At 40.7% G+C, this 22,077-nt stretch overlaps 1 protein-coding gene and 2 pseudogenes across 3 annotated transcripts in view; 1 reads left to right on the top strand and 2 right to left on the bottom strand.

Annotated features, from left to right (window-relative positions):
* LOC140727945 (RCC1 and BTB domain-containing protein 2-like) overlaps window positions 1-22,077 on the bottom strand; it is a 109,734-nt gene that overhangs the window by 21,094 nt on the left and 66,563 nt on the right. The gene's annotated exons all lie outside the window — the stretch shown is intronic.
* LOC140727943 (NADH-ubiquinone oxidoreductase chain 6-like) lies at window positions 4,205-16,190 on the bottom strand (annotated as a pseudogene).
* On the top strand, window positions 5,871-8,980 carry LOC140727942 (NADH-ubiquinone oxidoreductase chain 2-like; annotated as a pseudogene).

Below are 22,077 nucleotides of genomic sequence, written 5' to 3'. Positions count from 1 at the left end.
TAAGCCTCATCAAGAAGGGCTTCAAGTTCTCCACTTTGTTCTCAACAAAAGGCACAATGAGTTCCACTCCACCTTCCTCCATCTGGCAGAACAATTTCTCCTTCAGCTCCTCCCACTTTCTCCAGACTTAAAGGTAGCCATGGCACTCACAAGGACCCCAGCTATGCCTGTCCTTTTGTTGGCTACGTGGAACAGTCCAGGTTATAAGCCTTCTCTGGTAATGCACCCCAACTCTTCCTCCGCTACATTGGTGCTGCACCATGCACCCCATGCTGAGTTCATCAATGTTGAGTTGGCCCAAATAAGCAGCTGCCCTGATTAACTGACGGCCCAATTAGCTGGAATCCACTGTATATTGAACCTGATGAACAGCTTGTGCAGTTAGTCTCATACCGAAGGAAGAATACACTTCCTGTAAAGGCTTAGGCCAATTCATATGATGTGAAGAGAGCGCAATCAGACTATTACCACGTTCCCAAGAGTTTAGGAAATTATTATATCATACCATTGTGCTCAGGGATTATATATTCAAGACAGAGAATAATAGGTTTGTGGATTCTGAAAGGTTATAGGGATATAAAGATAGTAAAGGATGGTGGAATTGAGATGGAAGAATTTACTTAATGGTGTAGCACAGTTCAAGTGACATCTGGCCCTTTCTGTGCCTTGGTCGAATGTTCTTACCGGTAAATAATTTTCTATAAATAGCCATGTTTCATTCATTCATGCTAGTAGTAGGTCTACTCCAAAATCTATTGCCTCTGATTAAACGATTGTGTTGAATAATACACATGGTGGTGGCATCCATCGGTCTCGAGAGACCATGGATCTGCGCCTGGAGTTTCCAGGGCGCAGGCCTGGGCAGGGTTGTAGTTGCCCAAGCTGCAGGCCTTCCCCTCTCCACGCCACCAATGTTGTCCAAGGGAAGGGCACTAGGACCCCTACAGCTTGGCACCGGTGACGTCGCAAAGCAATGTGTTAAGTGCCTTGCTCAAGGACACAAACACGCTGCCTCAGCTGAGGCTCGAACCAGTGACCTTCAGGTTACTAGTCTGATGCCTTGCTCACTAGGCCATGTGCCAACACAATAATACACATAGTGTGTGTGTGTGTGTGTGTGTGTGTGTGTGTGTGTGTGTGTGTGTGTGTGTGTGTGTGTGTGTGTGTGTGTGTGTGTGTGTGTGAGTGTGTGTGTGAGTGTGTGTGTGTGTGTGTGTGAGTGTGTGTGTGAGTGTGTGTGTGTGTGTGTGTGTGTGTGTGTGTGTGTGTGTGTGTGAGAGAGTGTGTGAGTGTGAGTGTGTGTGTGTGTGTGTGTGTGTGTGTGTGTGTGTGTGTGTGTGTGTGTGTGTGTGTGTGTGTGTGTGTGTGAGTGAGTGAGTGAGTGAGTGAGTGAGTGAGTGAGTGTGTGTGTGTGTGTGTGTGTGTGTGTGTGTGTGTGTGTGTGTGTGTGTGTGTGTGTGTGTGTGTGTGTGTGTGTGTGTGTGTAAATATGTATATACGGTGCCAATAAAAAGTATTCAACCCTCTTGGAAGTTTTTGTGTTTTATTGTTTTACAACATTGAATCACAATGGATTTAATTTGGCCTTTTTGACACTGATCAACAGAAAAACTCATGTCAAAGAGAAAACAGATCTCTACAAAGTGATCCAAATTAATTACAAATAAAAAACACAAAATAATTGATTGCATAAGTATTCATCCCCCTTTTATATGACACAGCAAATCACCACTGGTGCAGCAAATTGGTTTAGAAGTCACATAATTAAATAAATAATATCTGTTTTTAGAGACCTGTGTGCAGCAAAGGTGTTTCAATTGATTGTAGTAAAAATATACCTGTATCTGGAAGGTCCAAATGCTGGTGAGTCAGTATCCTGGCAAACACTACACCATGAAGACAAAAGAACACTCCAAGCAACTCCGCGAAAAGTTTATTGCAAAGCACAAGTCAGGAGATGGAGACAAGAATTTTCCAAGTCACTGAATATTCCTTGGAGTACAGTTAAGTCCATCATCAAGAAATGGAAAGAATATGGCACAGCTGTAAATCTGCCTAGAACAGGTCATCCTCAAAAACTAAACACGAGGAAATCTGCAGATGCTGGAAATTCAAACAACAACACACACAAAATGCTGGTGGAACACAGCAGGCCAGGCAGCATCTATAGGGAGAAGCACTGTTGATGTTTCAGGCCGAGACCCTTCGTCAGGACTAACCGAAAGGAAAGATAGTAAGAGATTTGAAAGTAGTGGGGGGAGAGTGGCTGTGTAGGAAGGGGCTAGTGAGGGAAGCCACCAAGAGACCTATGACAACTCTGGAGGAGTTACAAGCTTCAGTGGCTGAGATGGGAGAGACTGTGCATACAGAAACTGTTGCCCGGGTGTTTCACCAGTCGCAGCTTTATGGGAGAGTGGCAAAGAGAAAGTCACTGTTGAAAAAAACTCCCATGAAATCTCAGCTACAGTTTGCCAGAAGGCATGTGGGAGACTCTGAAGTCAGCTGGAAGAAGGTTCTATGAAACCAAATAATGAAATGGAGCTTTTTGGCCATCAGACTAAACGCCACATTAGGCGTAAGCCAGACACCGCACATCATCAAAAACACATCATCCCTACCGTGAAGCATGGTGGTGGCTGCATCATGCTATGGGGATGCTTCACTGCAGCAGGCCCTGGACGGCTTGTGAAGGTAGAGGATAAAATGAATACAGCAAAATACAGGGAAATCCTGGAGGAAAACCTGATGCAGTCTGCAAGAGAAGTGTGACTTGGGAGAAGATCTGTTTTCCAGCAAGACAATGACCCCAAGCATAAAGCCAAAGCTACACAGGAATGGCTTAAAAACAACAAAGTTAATGTCCTGGAGTGGCCAAGTCAGAGTCCAGACCTCAATCCAATTGAGAATTTGTGGCTGGACTTGAAAAGAGTTCACGATCCCCATGCAATTTGATGAAGCTTGAGCAGTTGTGTAAGGAAGAAATGGGAAAAATTGCAGTGTCCAGATGTACAAAGCTGATAGAGACTCAGGCTGTAATTGCTACCAAAGGTATATCTACTAAATACTGACTTGAAGGGGGTGAATAATTATGCAATCAATTATTTTGTGTTTTATATTTGTAATTAATTTAGATCACTTTGTACACATATAGATACACACATATACACACAGCTACTGTATGTTTTTATACTTCATTATATTAATAGTTATTTTAATTTAAAAGTCCATTGGTTCAGCTGATCTTAGATCAATTTTTTTTCTGCCCTTTCGTTGATTTTCCACTGATTTTTCTGCATTATATCTAATTTTATCAGATTTTTTTTTACAATTTATACATTAAGACCTTAATCCAAATGTGTTCAAGATAACAATCCTTTCTGCCTCAGCCAGAGCCTGTACTGCGGGAAATGGCACCACTTCTTTGGTCACAACTTTACATGGGTAAGGATAAGACAGTGAGCTGCAGTTGGTCCCAAATAGTTTCACACACATATGTAATACAAACATACGCACATATTTCATATAAATATACACAATTGGAGAAAGCCAGATCATACATCTCTACAGATAGGAAGGTAAGATAGGTAGAAAGCAACTGCAAAGTAGCCCAAACCTTTGGAGAGAAGGTGCAAATATGAATAAGGGGCCAACCCCCTCCCAACACACCAGTGTAAGTCAGAAAGAATTAAATCACTGACAATTAACCGATGCCAAACTTGAGGCCCTTATGACATAAGCAATACAACAAGAAAACCCCATTTGAATCATCGTTAACCCTACACAGGAGTGTCCTTAGGAAAGATTAAAAGAAAATAAAGGAACTCGGCAAACACAAACTCCGCCTGTTTACCAAAAACATCGCCTCTTGCTCTTACATGTATAAGAGGTCCCGCCTGCCCTGTGATTTTTTTAACGGCCGCGGTATCTTGACCGTGCGAAGGTAGCGTAATCACTTGTCTTTTAATTGAAGGCCCGTATGAAAGGCATCACGAGAGTTTATCTGTCTTTATTTTCCAATCAATGAAATTGATCTTCTCGTGCAGAAGCGAGAATAAGCACATAAGACGAGAAGACCCTATGGAGCTTTAAACACTTAAGTTATTTTTAAACATCAAAAATTTCCCACCTTCGGGCATAAAATAACATAAAATAAATCTTCTAACTTAACTTGTTTTTGGTTGGGGCGACCGAGGGGTAAAACAAAACCCCCTTATCGAATGGGTGAGAAATCACTCAAAATTAGAACGACAGTTCTAATTAATAGAAAATCTAACGAACAATGACCCAGGAAACTATATCCTGATCAATGAACCAAGTTACCCTAGGGATAACAGCGCAATCCTTTCTTAGAGCCCCCATCGCCGAAAGGGTTTACGACCTCGATGTTGGATCAGGACATCCTAATGGTGTAGCCGCTATTAAGGGTTCGTTTGTTCAACGATTAATAGTCCTATGTGATCTGAGTTCAGACCGGAGCAATCCAGGTCAGTTTCTATCTATGACGGTATTCTTCCCAGTACGAAAGGACCGGAAAAATGAAGCCCATGCCCTAGGTACGCTTCAACCCAACCTGCTGAAACCAACTCAAGCAGGTAAAGGCTGCCATCCTTAAGCCAAAAATAATGGTTTGTTAAGGTGGCAGAGCCTGGCAAATGCAAAAGACCTAAGCTCTTTGATTCAGAGGTTCAACTCCTCTCCTTAACTAATGCTAGATCTTATTCTCCTCTACATTGTTAATCCATTAGCCTTCATCATCCCCATCCTCCTAGCTACAGCCTTCCTTACCCTAGTTGAACGAAAAATTCTAGGCTACATACAATTCCGTAAAGGACCCAACGTAGTAGGTCCATACGGTCTTTTACAACCTATTGCCGACGGACTTAAATTATTTACTAAAGAGCCAGTACGACCATCCTTTTCCTCCCAATTTCTCTTCCTAATTACCCCTACTATTGCCCTAACCCTAGCACTATTATTATGGATACCCTTACCCCTTCCACATTCAATCTTCAACTTAAATCTAGGCCTACTTTTTATTCTAGCCATTTCAAGCCTAACGGTTTATACCATCCTAGGCTCAGGATGGGCCTCAAACTCCAAATACGCTCTCATGGGGGCCCTCCGTGCAGTTGCACAAACCATCTCCTACGAAGTGACACTTGCCCTAATCCTCCTAGCCTTAATTATCTTTACAGGAGGTTTTACACTCCACACATTTAACTTAAGCCAAGAAACCATCTGATTAATTATCCCCGCATGACCCTTGGCCATAATATGATATATCTCAACACTCGCAGAAACTAACCGAGCTCCATTTGACCTCACAGAAGGCGAGTCCGAACTAGTATCAGGATTTAACACTGAATATGCAGGAGGCTCATTTGCCCTCTTCTTCTTGGCTGAATATTCCAATATCCTATTAATAAACACCCTCTCTGTTATCTTGTTCCTAGGAACATCTTACAACCCTCACCTTCCACAACTCACTACCCTCAACCTCATGCTTAAAGCAACTATATTAACCTTATTATTCCTATGAATCCGAGCCTCTTACCCACGATTTCGATATGACCAACTCATACATCTCGTCTGAAAAAATTTCCTACCAATAACACTAGCCATAATCCTATGACATATCACCCTACCCATTGCCACAGCCGGCCTCCCACCAATAAACTCCTAAAAGGGAAAAGTGCCTGAATTAAAGGGCCACTTTGATAGAGTGGACAATGAATGTTAAAGCCATTCCTCTTCCTTGCATTAGAAAAACAGGAATCGAACCTGTACCCAAGAGATCAAAACTCTTAGTACTTCCAATTATACTATTTCCTAAGTAAAGTCAGCTAATCCTAAGCTCTTGGGCCCATACCCCAAACATGTTGGTTAAAATCCTTCCTCTACTAATGAATCCATTAGTTCTCTCCATCACAATCCTCAGCTTAGGGTTGGGTACCATAATAACATTTATTGCCTCACACTGATTATTAATTTGAGTAGGATTAGAAATTAATACAATAGCCATTATCCCACTTATAATTTATCAACACCACCCACGAGCAACAGAGGCTACCACAAAATACTTTCTCACACAAGCCACTGCCTCTGCTCTCCTCTTATTTGCTGGAACCATAAATGCTTGACTCACAGGTCAATGAAATATTACAGAAATTATTAACCCAGCCTCCGCCACACTCCTTTCCATTGCTTTAGCACTAAAAATCGGACTAGCCCCCCTACACTTCTGATTACCAGAAGTCCTCCAAGGACTCAACTTATTAACAGGACTTATCCTCTCCACATGACAAAAACTCGCACCATTTGCAATTATACTACAACTTTACCCTCTCCTCAACCCAACTTTACTCATAGCCATGGGAATCTTATCAATCATTATTGGTGGTTGAGGAGGCCTTAACCAAACACAACTACGAAAAATCCTAGCATATTCATCAATTGCCCACATCGGCTGAATAGTTATTATTCTACATTATTCACCAAACCTCACCTTACTCAACCTAATTATCTATATCATCATAACCTCATCCTTATTTCTTCTATTTAACATAAACAATACCACAAAAATTAATTCAATCGCTATTTCATCAACTAAATCACCCCTACTAACCATCATAACAATACTAACCCTCCTCTCTCTAGGAGGACTCCCCCCTCTTACAGGATTCATGCCTAAATGACTTATTCTCCAAGAAATAACTAAACAGAATCTCTTTATCCCAGCCACAATCATAGCCCTAGCAGCACTTCTCAGCCTCTTCTTTTATTTACGCCTATGCTACTCAATCACTCTCACTCTATCCCCTAACCCCACCACATCATCAACATCATGACGAACAAAAACCTTTCAACCAAACCTACCCTTAACCTCAACAACATCCCTCTCCATTCTCCTCCTTCCACTCACCCCCATAATCCTCTCATTAACCACATAAGAAATTTAGGTTTAAACAAACCAAAAGCCTTCAAAGCTTCAAACAAGAGTGAAAACCTCTTAATTTCTGTAAGACTTGCAAGATTTTATCTCACATCTCCTGAATGCAACCCAGATACTTTTATTAAGCTAAAGTCTTACTAGATAAATAGGCCTCGATCCTATAAAATCTTAGTTAACAGCTAAGCGTTCAATCCAGCGAACTTTTATCTAGGCTTCTCCCGCCGTTAAACGGCAGTGAGGCGGGAGAAGCCCCGGGAGAAGCCTATTCTCCTTCTTGGGATTTGCAATCCCATGTATTTTTATACTACAGAGCTGATGTTTGATAAGAAGAGGACTTGAACCTCTCTTTACGGAGCTACAATCCGCCGCTTAAACCTCAGCCATCTTACCTGTGGCAATAGTTAATCGTTGATTGTTCTCTACTAATCACAAAGATATTGGCACCCTTTATTTAATCTTTGGTGCATGGGCGGGGATAGTGGGTACTGGTCTCAGTCTGTTAATCCGGACAGAGTTAAGCCAACCAGGCGCATTATTGGGTGATGACCAAATCTATAATGTAATTGTTACCGCCCACGCCTTCGTAATAATTTTCTTCATGGTAATACCAATTATAATCGGAGGATTCGGTAATTGACTAGTTCCCTTAATAATTGGTGCCCCAGACATGGCCTTTCCACGACTAAATAATATGAGTTTTTGACTCCTTCCCCCATCTTTCCTCCTACTCCTAGCCTCAGCGGGGGTAGAAGCCGGGGCAGGTACAGGATGAACCGTTTATCCCCCATTAGCCGGTAATCTTGCACATGCTGGGGCTTCCGTAGATCTTGCTATCTTTTCTCTCCATTTAGCCGGTATTTCCTCTATCCTGGCATCCATTAACTTTATCACAACAATTATTAATATAAAACCCCCTGCAATCTCCCAATATCAGACACCTCTTTTTGTTTGATCTATTCTCATCACAACTGTCCTCCTTTTACTATCACTCCCAGTTCTAGCAGCGGGCATTACTATGCTTCTCACAGATCGAAATCTCAACACAACTTTCTTTGACCCAGCAGGTGGAGGAGACCCTATTCTCTATCAACATCTCTTCTGATTCTTTGGACACCCAGAAGTTTATATTCTTATTCTACCAGGCTTTGGCATGATCTCTCACGTTGTAGCTTATTATTCAGGAAAAAAAGAACCTTTTGGTTATATAGGAATGGTTTGAGCAATGATAGCAATCGGCCTTCTTGGCTTTATTGTTTGAGCCCATCATATGTTTACAGTCGGAATAGACGTAGATACACGAGCCTATTTCACCTCCGCAACTATAATTATCGCTATCCCAACCGGAGTAAAAGTTTTTAGCTGATTAGCTACCCTTCACGGTGGCTCCATCAAATGAGAAACACCCCTCCTTTGAGCCTTAGGTTTTATTTTCCTATTTACTATTGGAGGATTAACTGGCATCGTCCTAGCCAATTCATCCCTAGACATTGTTCTACATGACACCTACTACGTCGTAGCTCATTTCCATTATGTCCTATCAATAGGAGCGGTGTTCGCTATCATAGCTGGCTTCGTCCATTGATTCCCCCTTATTACAGGCTATACCCTACACTCCGCTTGAACAAAAACACAATTCCTAGTTATATTCGTAGGAGTAAACATAACATTCTTCCCACAACACTTCCTAGGCCTAGCCGGAATACCACGACGATATTCAGACTATCCAGATGCCTATACCTTCTGAAATGTTATCTCATCAGTCGGCTCTCTAATTTCATTGGTAGCCGTAATTATCATAATGTTTATTCTCTGAGAAGCATTCGCATCAAAACGTGAGATCATATATGTCGAGCTACCCCACACAAATGTGGAATGATTACACGGATGTCCACCACCCTATCACACATACGAAGAACCGGCATTTGTTCAGGTTCAACGACCTTATTAAATTACTAAGCAAGAAAGGAAGGAATTGAACCCCCATTAATTGATTTCAAGTCAACCACATAACCACTCTGTCACTTTCTTGAGATTCTAGTAAAATATTATTACATTGCCTTGTCAGGGCAAAATTATGGGTTTAAGCCCCATGAATCTTAAACATGGCACATCCCTCACAATTAGGTTTTCAAGATGCAGCTTCCCCTGTTATAGAAGAACTACTCCATTTCCACGATCATACCCTTATAATCGTGTTTCTTATCAGCTCATTAGTTCTTTACGTTATTGTTGCAACAGTTTCAACTAAATTAACCAACAAATATATTTTAGACTCCCAAGAAATCGAAATCGTCTGAACTATCGTCCCAGCAATTATTCTAATTTTAATCGCCCTACCATCCCTACGCATTCTCTACTTAATAGACGAAATCAATGATCCCCACATTACAATTAAAGCCCTCGGTCATCAGTGATATTGAAGCTATGAATACACAGACTATCAAAATCTAGAATTTGACTCATACATAATCCAAACAGAAGATCTCTCTCCTGGACAATTCCGTCTATTAGAAGCAGATCATCGTATAGTAGTCCCTATACAATCCCCAATTCGAGTCTTAGTAACCGCAGAAGATGTTCTCCACGCATGAACAGTCCCAGCATTAGGAGTAAAAATTGATGCAGTACCAGGACGTCTAAACCAAACAGCCTTCATTATCTCTCGTCCAGGAGTTTTCTATGGCCAATGTTCCGAAATTTGCGGGGCTAACCATAGCTTTATACCCATTGTAGTTGAAGCAGTTCCATTAGAACACTTCGAGAACTGATCCTCACTAATACTTGAAGAACTTTCATTAAGAAGCTAAACTGGGCCTAGCATTAGCCTTTTAAGCTAAAAATTGGTGACTCCCAACCACCCTTAATGAAATGCCTCAACTCAATCCAAGCCCCTGATTTTTAATCTTCTTATTCGCATGGGTCTTCTTCCTAACTATTATACCAGGCAAAGTAATATCTTACCTATTCAATAATAACCCAACTACAAAAAGTACCCAAAAATCTCAACCAACCCCCTGAAACTGACCATGAGCCTAAACTTTTTCGACCAATTCTTAAGCCCCTCACTACTAGGGATCCCTCTAATCACCTTGGCAATTATAACTCCTTGACTTATTTTCCCAACACCAACCAAACGATGACTAAACAACCGTCTACTTACTTTACAAACCTGATTTATCAACCGTTTCACCTATCAACTTATACAACCACTAAATTTCGGAGGACACAAATGAGCCTCAATCCTTACAGCACTTATATTATTCCTAATCACCATTAATCTCTTAGGACTACTTCCATATACTTTCACCCCAACAACCCAACTCTCATTAAATATAGCATTTGCCATCCCCCTTTGATTAACTACCGTTTTAATCGGCATGCTTAACCAACCAACAGTGGCCCTAGGCCACTTCCTACCAGAAGGAACCCCCACCCTTCTAGTTCCAATTCTCATTATCATTGAAACTATTAGTTTATTTATTCGACCCTTAGCCCTAGGAGTCCGATTAACCGCCAACCTTACAGCAGGTCACCTCCTAATACAATTAATTGCAACCGCAGCTTTCGTTCTAATCTCCATTATACCATCAGTTGCCCTTATCACCTCACTTATTTTATTCCTCCTTACAATTTTAGAAGTCGCCGTAGCAATAATTCAAGCTTATGTTTTCGTCCTCCTCCTAAGCCTATACTTACAAGAAAACGTCTAATGGCCCACCAAGCACACGCATACCACATAGTTGACCCAAGTCCATGACCCCTTACAGGAGCAGTAGCAGCCCTCCTTATAACATCAGGCCTTGCCATCTGATTCCACTTTCACACCCTATCCTTACTCTACCTAGGTCTTCTACTTCTCACCCTAACCATAATCCAATGATGACGAGATATTATTCGAGAAGGAACTTTCCAAGGCCATCATACTCAACCTGTCCAAAAAGGTTTACGATACGGAATAATCCTATTTATCACATCAGAAGTTTTCTTCTTTATTGGATTCTTCTGAGCCTTTTACCACTCAAGTCTTGCCCCAACCCCTGAACTAGGCGGCTGCTGACCACCCACAGGCATCCACCCACTAAACCCTTTCGAAGTTCCCCTTCTCAATACTGCAGTACTCCTAGCCTCTGGAGTAACAGTCACCTGAGCCCATCATAGTATCATAGAAGGAAACCGAAAAGAAGCTACCCAAGCCCTCACCCTCACAATCATTTTAGGCTTTTATTTCACTGCACTCCAAGCTATAGAGTATTACGAAGCCCCTTTCACTATCGCTGACGGCATTTATGGAACCACCTTCTTCGTCGCCACAGGTTTCCACGGTCTCCATGTAATTATTGGCTCTTCATTTCTGTTGATTTGTCTCCTACGACAGATCCAATATCACTTTACATCCCAACACCATTTTGGCTTCGAAGCCGCCGCATGATACTGACATTTCGTCGACGTAGTTTGATTGTTTCTTTATGTTTCAATCTACTGATGAGGTTCATAACAATTACTTTTCTAGTATAAAGACTAGTACAAATGACTTCCAATCATTTAATCTTGGTTAGAATCCAAGGAAAAGTAATGAATCTCATCACATTTATTGTCGCCCTTACAGCCCTCATTTCCCTAATCTTAGCAACATTAGCCTTTTGACTGCCTATTCTTAGTCCCGACAGCGAAAAAATATCCCCATACGAGTGTGGTTTCGACCCATTAGGAACCGCGCGCCTCCCCTTTTCACTCCGCTTTTTCCTAGTTGCCATCCTCTTTCTTCTATTTGATCTAGAAATCGCCCTCCTCCTACCACTACCCTGAGGAGATCAACTTAATTCTCCTCTCACCACCTCCTTATGAGCAACAACCATCCTATTACTCCTAACTTTAGGCCTAGTCTACGAATGACTTCAAGGGGGCTTAGAATGAGCGGAATAGATACTTAGTCCAAAATTAAGACTATTGATTTCGGCTCAATTAATTATGGTGAAAATCCATAAGTATCTTATGTCCCCTATTCATTTCACCTTCTCCTCTGCCTTTCTCCTAGGCCTCATAGGTCTAGCCCTAAACCGTTCCCATCTTTTATCAGCCCTCATTTGTCTCGAAGGAATAATACTATCCCTATTCATCGCTATTTCTCTTTGATCAATGACAATGACTTCCCCCACCTGTTCCATTATACCAATAATTCTACTAACATTCTCGGCCTGCGAAGCAAGCTCAGGTTTAGCCCTACTGGTAGCCACAGCTCGCACTCACGGCTCAGACACATTAAAAAACCTTAATCTCCTACAATGCTAAAAATCATCATCCCTACTATTATATTATACCCAATCTCATGACTTACTCCCAAAAAATGACTATGAACCACCTCTATTTCTCATAGTCTCATCATTGCATTCACTAGCCTATATTGATTCAAATGAAATACGGAAATTGGCTGAGATTTTTCCAATCTTCACTTGGGAATTGACCCCTTATCATCCCCACTACTTGTACTAACCTGCTGACTCCTACCACTAATAATACTTGCTAGTCAAAATCACCTCAGCAATGAACCATACACCCGACAACGTATTTACATTATATTACTCATCACCCTTCAACTCCTTCTAATTATAGCCTTCAGTGCCACCGAAATGATCCTATTTTATATTATATTCGAAGCAACCCTTATCCCAACCCTTATCATTATTACTCGCTGAGGAAATCAAACTGAACGACTAAACGCAGGAACCTATTTCCTATTCTACACACTCATCGGCTCTCTACCCCTCCTAGTAGCCCTTCTTCTCCTACAAAATAACCTCTGCTCACTCTCAATATTAACCCTCCAATTCCCCCAGCTCCTAAACCTCAACTCATGGGCAAACAAATTCTGATGAACCGCATGCCTAATCGCCTTCCTAGTAAAAATACCCCTCTACGGAGCACACCTCTGACTACCCAAAGCTCATGTAGAAGCGCCCATTGCTGGCTCCATAATCCTGGCCGCAATCCTACTAAAACTAGGAGGATATGGAATAATACGAATTATCCCCATCCTTAGCCCTCTAACAAAAGAAATGGCCTTTCCATTCCTAATCCTAGCCCTCTGAGGCATTATCATAACAAGCTCCACCTGTTTACGCCAAACAGACCTCAAATCCCTAATCGCTTATTCATCAGTAAGTCACATAGGCCTTGTAGCAGCAGCCATCCTTATTCAAACACCATGAAGTTTTGCAGGCGCAATCACCCTAATAATTGCCCATGGCCTTATCTCATCCACCCTTTTCTGTCTGGCTAATACTAACTACGAACGAACACACACCCGAACCCTTCTCCTCACCCGAGGCTTACAAATTATCCTTCCACTAATAGCAACCTCATGATTCCTCACTAACCTGGCAAACCTGGCTCTACCTCCCTCTCCAAACCTAATAGGAGAACTTCTTATTATCTCCTCTCTTTTTAAATGATCCCAATGAACTATTATCATTACTGGACTTGGTGTCCTGCTAACCGCTTCCTACTCCCTGTATATATTTATTATAACACAACGAGGCCCTCTCCCCCCTCATATAACCCTTATAAATCCCTCCCATACACGAGAACACCTACTAATATATCTTCATCTAATCCCAACACTCCTCCTTATTTCCAAACCAGAACTAATTCTAGGTTGGACATCCTGTAATTATAGTTTAATAAAAACATTAGATTGTGGTTCTAAAAATAAAAGTTAAACTCTTTTTAATTACCCAAGAAAGGTCTGGGACAAAGGAAACTGCTAATTTCCCTCACCCATGGTTCAAATCCATGGCTTTCTTAAAGCTTTAGAAAGATAATAGTCATCTATTGGTCTTAGGAACCAAAAACTCTTGGTGCAACTCCAAGCTAAAGCTATGAACTCATTAATCTTCAATACATCATTCTTACTAATCTTCCTAATCCTCCTATATCCTTTAATTTCATCTATACTCCCCACCAAAACACACCTCGACCATACCTGATCCTCAACCTATATTAAAGCAGCCGTAAAAACCTCTTTCTTTATCAGCCTTATTCCCCTATTCATTTTTCTAGACCAGGGCTTAGAATCCATTACAACTAACTGAAACTGAATCAACCTAGAAACCATTGACATTAATATAAGCTTCAAATTTGACTCCTACTCCATTATCTTCACCCCTGTAGCCCTTTATGTCACCTGATCAATCCTAGAATTCGCCTTATGATATATACATTCAGACCCCAACCTCAACAAATTCTTTAAATATCTTCTCCTATTCCTAATCACAATACTTATCCTTATTACAGCAAATAACCTCTTCCAACTATTTATTGGCTGAGAAGGTGTAGGTATTATATCCTTCCTCCTTATCGGATGATGGTTAGGTCGAACAGACGCAAACACAGCCGCCCTCCAAGCAGTTATCTATAACCGTATTGGGGACATTGGCTTAATTATAGCTATAGCATGACTTGCCATAAACCTCAATTCATGAGAAATACAACAACTCTTCTTTCTCTCTAAAAACATAGATTTAACACTTCCTCTCCTAGGCCTAGTCCTAGCAGCAGCTGGAAAGTCCGCCCAATTTGGTCTACACCCATGACTTCCAGCCGCCATGGAAGGTCCTACGCCAGTCTCTGCCCTACTTCACTCAAGCACAATAGTTGTTGCAGGAATCTTCTTACTCATCCGCCTTCATCCCCTTATCCAAGATAACCAATTAATTCTATCACTCTGCCTATGTCTAGGAGCACTAACCACCCTCTTCACAGCTACCTGTGCACTAACCCAAAACGATATCAAAAAAATTATTGCTTTCTCTACATCCAGCCAACTAGGTCTCATAATAGTTACTATTGGCCTTAACCAGCCTCAACTAGCTTTCCTGCATATCTGCACACACGCTTTCTTCAAAGCAATATTATTCCTATGTTCAGGCTCCATTATTCACAGCCTCAACGATGAACAAGATATTCGAAAAATAGGAGGTATACATAAACTCCTTCCTTTCACCTCCTCATCCCTCACAGTCGGTAGCCTAGCCCTTACTGGCATGCCATTCCTATCAGGATTCTTCTCAAAAGATGCTATTATTGAAGCAATAAACACATCATACCTAAACGCCTGAGCCCTAATTCTAACTCTACTAGCCACATCTTTTACCGCTATTTACAGTCTACGCCTAGTATTCTTCTCACTTATAAAATACCCACGATTCCCATCTCTCTCCCCAATTAATGAAAATAACCCCCTACTTATTAACCCAATTAAACGCCTCGCCTACGGAAGCATCCTAGCTGGCCTAATTATCACTTCCAATATACCACCTACAAAAACACAAATTATAACAATAAATCCACTCCTAAAACTTTCCGCCCTCCTAGTAACTATCCTAGGTTTTATATTAGCTTTAGAACTAGCCAACCTAACCTCCACCCAATTCAAAATTCACCCTAAATTATCTACCCACAACTTCTCTAATATACTAGGTTTCTTTCCCCCAATTCTTCACCGACTCCTACCAAAACTTAACCTCTCCTGAGCCCAAACCATTTCAACCCAAATAATCGACCTCTCATGAAATGAAAAAATTGGCCCAAAAAGCCCCATCATCCAACAAACATCAATAATCAAACTATCAACCTCCCCACAACAGGGTTTTATCAAAACATATATAATCTTATTCCTACTAACCCTTGCTCTATCAACCATAATTACCCTATTTTTCTACTAAACTATACGCAAAGTCCCCCAAGATATCCCTCGTGTCAACTCTAGCACTACAAATAAAGTCAAAAGCAATATTCAACCTCCCAAAACTAACATTCCACCTCCCCAAGAATATAGTAACGCCACTCCACTAAAATCACTACGAATTACACTTACTTCCATGGACTCTTCACCACTCACTCAGCCCCCCCAGGTTCAATTAGTCACAAAATTTGCTCCCACCCAAAAAAGAATGCCAAAATACCCAACCACATAAATTAAAACAGATCAGTCTCCTCATGATTCAGGGTATGGTTCAGCAGCTAACGCCGCTGTATACGCAAATACAACTATTATACCACCCAAATAAATTAAAAATAGTACTAAAGATAAAAAAGAACTTCCAAATCCAACCAATAAACCACAACCCACCCCAGCAGACACCACTAGCCCTAATGCAGCAAAATAAGGAGAAGGATTTGATGCCACAGCTACTAAACCTAAAATAAAACTTACTATTAAAATCAACATTACATATGTCATTTATTCCTACTTAGACTTTAACTAAGATCTTTAATCTGAAAAACTACTGTTGTTATTCAACTACAAGAACTAACCTAATGGCCACAAACATCCGCAAAACTCATCCCCTATTCAAAATTATTAACAACTCCCTAATTGATCTCCCAACCCCAACTAACATCTCCATTTGATGAAATTTTGGTTCTCTCCTAGGTATATGTTTAATTATCCAAATCCTTACAGGCCTCTTCCTAGCTATACACTACACCGCAGACATCTCATCAGCATTCTCCTCAGTCGCACATATCTGTCGAGATGTAAACTATGGCTGACTAATTCGTAATATCCACGCCAACGGTGCCTCTATATTCTTCATCTGTGTGTATCTTCACATCGCCCGAGGACTTTACTACGGCTCTTACCTTAATAAAGAAACCTGAAACATCGGTGTTGTAATCCTCCTACTACTTATAATCACCGCCTTTGTAGGTTACGTCCTCCCCTGAGGACAAATATCCTTTTGAGGGGCAACCGTCATCACCAACCTACTATCTGCCCTCCCCTATATTGGAGACACGTTAGTCCAATGAATCTGGGGAGGTTTCTCAATCGACAACGCAACATTAACTCGATTCTTCACATTTCACTTCCTCTTTCCCTTTGTAATTGCAGCTCTAACTATAATTCACCTTCTTTTCCTTCATGAAACAGGTTCAAACAATCCAACCGGACTCACTTCCAACACAGACAAAATCCCGTTTCATCCTTACTTCACATATAAAGATCTAGTAGGCTTCTTCATTCTCCTGTTTCTACTCACCCTCCTAGCCCTCTTCACACCCAACCTCTTAAATGACGCAGAAAACTTCATCCCAGCCAACCCCTTAGTCACACCTCCCCACATTAAACCAGAGTGGTACTTCCTATTTGCCTACGCTATCTTACGCTCCATCCCCAACAAACTAGGAGGTGTTCTCGCTCTTGTCTTTTCAATCCTAATTCTCCTCCTAGTTCCTATTCTCCACACTTCCAAACAACGAAGCCTCACCTTCCGTCCAATTACACAAATCCTCTTCTGACTACTAGTAACAAACACAATTATCCTAACATGAATCGGTGGCCAACCTGTAGAACAACCATTCATTACTATTGGCCAAATCGCCTCAGTCACTTACTTCTCTTTCTTCCTCATTCTCTTCCCAATCGCTGGTTGATGAGAAAACAAAATACTAAATCTCTAAATCATTGCCCTAGTAGCCCAGTATTTAAGGCATCGGTCTTGTAAACCGAAGAGCAGAGGTGAAATTCCTCTCTAGAGCAAGGCCATTCTCAGGAAAAAGGGGGCCAAACCCTTATCCTTGGCTCCCAAAGCCAAGATTTTTACTAAACTATTTCCTGAGAAAAGAACCTAAAACAACCGACTTATTTTTGCGCTAGGTTGGTCAGGCCACATATTATGTATATAGTACATAAGTACATAATATGTATAGAGTACATAAACACATACTATGCTTAATACACATTCATCTACTTTCCCCTATTATCACTACATACTATGCTTAATACACATTCATCTACTTTCCCCTATTATCATTACATACTATGCTTAATACACATTCATCTATTTTCCACTATTTCATTACCCGATTATTAAGAACCTCTTTGATTTACCTCTTAAAACTTAAACTTCCCCACGGTTTATAACTATCACATCACAAAACACAAGGGTTACATCTCATCAAGTATAACAGGTTTTGTTAGCATCGATAACGATTCATTTTCAACTAATTATTAATCACCATTAATAGATATTCAACATTACCATAACTATCTAATTATTAATCGTAACTTAACTTATATTCCTATATAATTAAACATCCAGCCTTTGCAGTATTCCTCTACCGTCCTATTAATAAGGTTAATTGTTTAGACCTAGTCAATACCATATCATGTTCTGTAATAGGGGAACCCTATTACAGAACACTCCTTTCCTTAACAACCATATCTTGGCACTCCAATGTTCTATAACATTATATTCTTATCGGGCATAATACTTCCAAGAACTACAGTTGGTTTCGTAACCAGGCTATGGACCTTTCAGGTATCACTTTGTCTCACCTCCCGGACTTTACCTGCTGACTCTACGTCTATAACACACAGTGACTGTCCCAGTGACATTAGGCACCCTCGTAAGGCATCTCACCCGTAACCGCGGCTGGTTGGCACTTTATCTGGTCTAGTTCCCTTATAAGGCATAATCACTCTTAACCGGCTCCTATTCCGCGTGGCGGTTTGGGTAAGTTTCCAGGATTGTTTGTTCACGTTCCGTGAACCGACAGGCAAGTACTTAAGCGGCTTACAGTATACAAAAAATCCTTCCAACTTTGACCCAACCCTGCGCTCCATGACGGACCGGGGGAGAGACTACCGTTCCTTGTCCTTTTTGGATTTTAGGGGGGGGGAGCCCCTGGGGGGGCTCGTTTAAGCATTTACATCCATCGCGTCCGGCACTTTCCTCACAGTTGGTAATGACCTCGACACCTAGTTTATTAATCAGCTACTATAATATGACTCGCGGATTACATGATCAAGGACTACCTAAGAAGATCAAAGTCAAGCTATATAATCAAACTTATATAGATTATCCTTTCGAAGAATTTAACAATAATTTAAAAAAGACATATTAAATTTTTCATAAAGAACCTAAACTTCGATAAAAGCGTAATAAAGTGGATTTCGATAAAATCAGGGCACGTCCAAAGTCGGTTTGAGGCGGGAGATAATTTGAAAAAATCATTAAAAGTTTTTGGAAAAACCCCCCCTCCCCCGTAAAGACGCACACCTGGATTTTCCTCGAAAAACCCCAAAAACGAGGGCCGAAGTGTACTTTTCATGTGTAGAACAGCAAAAAAAAATTATCTCTAAAAAAAATCTTTTTTTGATATTAACACTTATGGGACAAAAAAAATATTAAGCATGTATGCGGATAAAAAAATTTATAAAAAAATTGATAAAAACATTACCTTCTTCAGGACATTATTTTAAATTTGCTTGAAAACCATTACCATTAAACCCTAATCTACCTATTATATTACATAATACATCAATAGTGTATACACACATGGTGTGCATGTACAGTGTGCATCCATAGTGTGCACACATGTGTTGCATGTGTACATCACTCATGTGCGATGTACACATGCAACATGCATACCATCTATACACGTATATATCTTGTTTAACACGACATATACATATACACCCCTATAACCAGGCATCACCCTAACTTCCCTCCACTGTAAGCCGCTAGTGTAGCTTAACTCAAAGCATGGCACTGAAGATGCTAAGATAAAAATTAATCTTTTTCACAGGCATGAAGGTTTGGTCCTAGCCTCAATATTAGTTATAACTTGACTTACACATGCAAGTCTCAGCATTCCGGTGAGAACGCCCTAATCAGCCTACACATCTAATTAGGAGCTGGTATCAGGCACACTCCAAAGCAGCCCATAACACCTCGCTCGGCCACACCCACAAGGGAATTCAGCAGTGATAAACATTGTTCCATAAGCGCAAGCTTGAGTCAATCAAAGTTATAAAGAGTTGGTTAATCTCGTGCCAGCCACCGCGGTTATACGAGTGACGCAAACTAATATTCCACGGCGTTAAGGGTGATTAGAAATATCTTATCCAAAATAAAGTTAAGACCCCATTAAGCTGTCATACGCTCTCATGCTTAAAAATATCACTCACGAAAGTAACTTTACATAAAATAGAGTTTTTGACCTCACGACAGTTAAGACCCAAACTAGGATTAGATACCCTACTATGCTTAACCGTAAACATCGTTATAAATAAATTTACCTTAATACACCGCCTGAACACTACAAGCGCTAGCTTAAAACCCAAAGGACTTGGCGGTGCTCCAAACCCACCTAGAGGAGCCTGTTCTATAACCGATAATCCACGTTTAACCTCACCACTTCTTGCCTTTTTCCGCCTATATACCGCCGTCGTCAGCTCACCCTGTGAAGATACAACAGTAAGCATAATGACCTTTTACCCTCAACACGTCAGGTCGAGGTGTAGCGAATGAAGTGGGAAGAAATGGGCTACATTCTCTTTTTAGAGTACACGAACAGAAACATGAAAAATTTCTTAAAGGTGGATTTAGCAGTAAGTAAATTTCAGAATATTATACTGAAACCGGCTCTGGAGCGCGCACACACCGCCCGTCACTCTCCTCGAAAAATTACCATAAATTTCATAAAAAGACTTTTCAGCAAGAGGAGGCAAGTCGTAACATGGTAAGTGTACTGGAAAGTGCACTTGGACTAACCAAAATGTAGCTAAAACAGTAAAGCACCTCCCTTACACCGAGGAGACACCCGTGCAATTCGAGTCATTTTGAAACCCCAAAGCTAGCCAAAAATAAATTTATACATCCTCCATTATTAATCTGATATATACACCCCCCCCATTATCCAAATTTAAAACATTTTATCCTTCTTAGTATAGGCGATAGAACAGAACCTTTGAGCTATAGAAACAGTACCGCAAGGGAAAGCTGAAAAAGAAATGAAATAAATCATTAAAGTACAAAAAAGCAGAGACATGCCCTCGTACCTTTTGCATCATGATTTAGCAAGAACAATTAGACAAAAAGCTTTTTAGTCTAACTTCCCGAAACCAAACGAGCTACTTCGGAGCAGCATACCAGAGCCAACCCACCTCTGTGGCAAAAGAGGGGGAAGACTCCCAAGTAGCGGTGACAAGCCTACCGAGTTTGGTGATAGCTGGTTGTCCAAGAAAAGAACTTAAATTCTGCGTTAATTCTTCAACTCGATAATAAAAACTTTTTTTAACAAAACCAGTTGTAAAAATTAATAGTTATTCAAAAAAGGTACAGCTTTTTTGAATCAAGAAACAACTTTATCAGGAGGGTAATGATTATAATTTTTAAAGGATCATTCCTCAGTGGGCCCGAAAGCAGCCATCTGTAAAGAAAGCGTCACAGCTCAAGTATACACTACACCAACAAATCCCTATACCAAACTCACAACCCCCTTAAATCCTATTGGACTATTTTATCCAACCCCATATTCATATTCATTTATGAAGGGGGGGAGGGATTGAAGAAAGTCTCTTATACTAGATATGATTAGAAACGGATTTTAGCTGACAGTGATACTATGATATTAATATAATGATGATAACAATCTGGATTACTAAGCTATGAGGAGTGAAACCAGTAAATTTCTTAAACTTGTCTGATATACCAGATGGTACTATTCACTTTTTTTAAACAAAATTCTGAATAATATCACAAGATCATAAGAATAATTATGGAATTTCCTGCTCTAAAGTCTGAATGTGGCACTTTTAATACGACACATATTTCTTAAAAATATAAATGACCTGCCATTTGAGGATATGGCAGGAAACTGGTTGGACATCGTGTGCAATTGCAGCCTACAGGCCCTAGGTGGGGCTGTGGAACAATAATTCACCTAAAACCCAAATGATGTTGCAGCACATTAACATCATATATATGTTTTAATCCCTCTCACCTTTGAAACATGTCTCTCCCCACTACCATTCCACACCCCCCCCCCCCCCACGTCTATTGAATACCATGAAAGTATAGATGTTTCACTATCAGTGTTTACATTAGGCACCCAAATTCCAGAATTTCCCATCCAGGCACATCGGGAGGATCTCAACAGTTAGGGCAGCTCTCCAAAACCTTTAGGGATTGTTTAGGATGATAGGCAACTTGTTTAAACTGATAAAAGTCTGTGGCTCAATTAGTAAAACTCTTGCAGCTTAGTAAGGGGTTCTAGAATCAAACAGAAGCTAATACAGAATTGAAAGTGAGCTGACTGCTGGCAATGGAGCCATTCTGGCA

Source organism: Hemitrygon akajei, chromosome 5, assembly GCF_048418815.1.
Source record: "Hemitrygon akajei chromosome 5, sHemAka1.3, whole genome shotgun sequence".
Lineage (NCBI taxonomy): Eukaryota > Metazoa > Chordata > Chondrichthyes > Myliobatiformes > Dasyatidae > Hemitrygon > Hemitrygon akajei.
The sequence above is the reverse complement of the archived record's forward strand: the minus strand, read 5'-3'. Positions and strand labels throughout refer to the sequence as shown.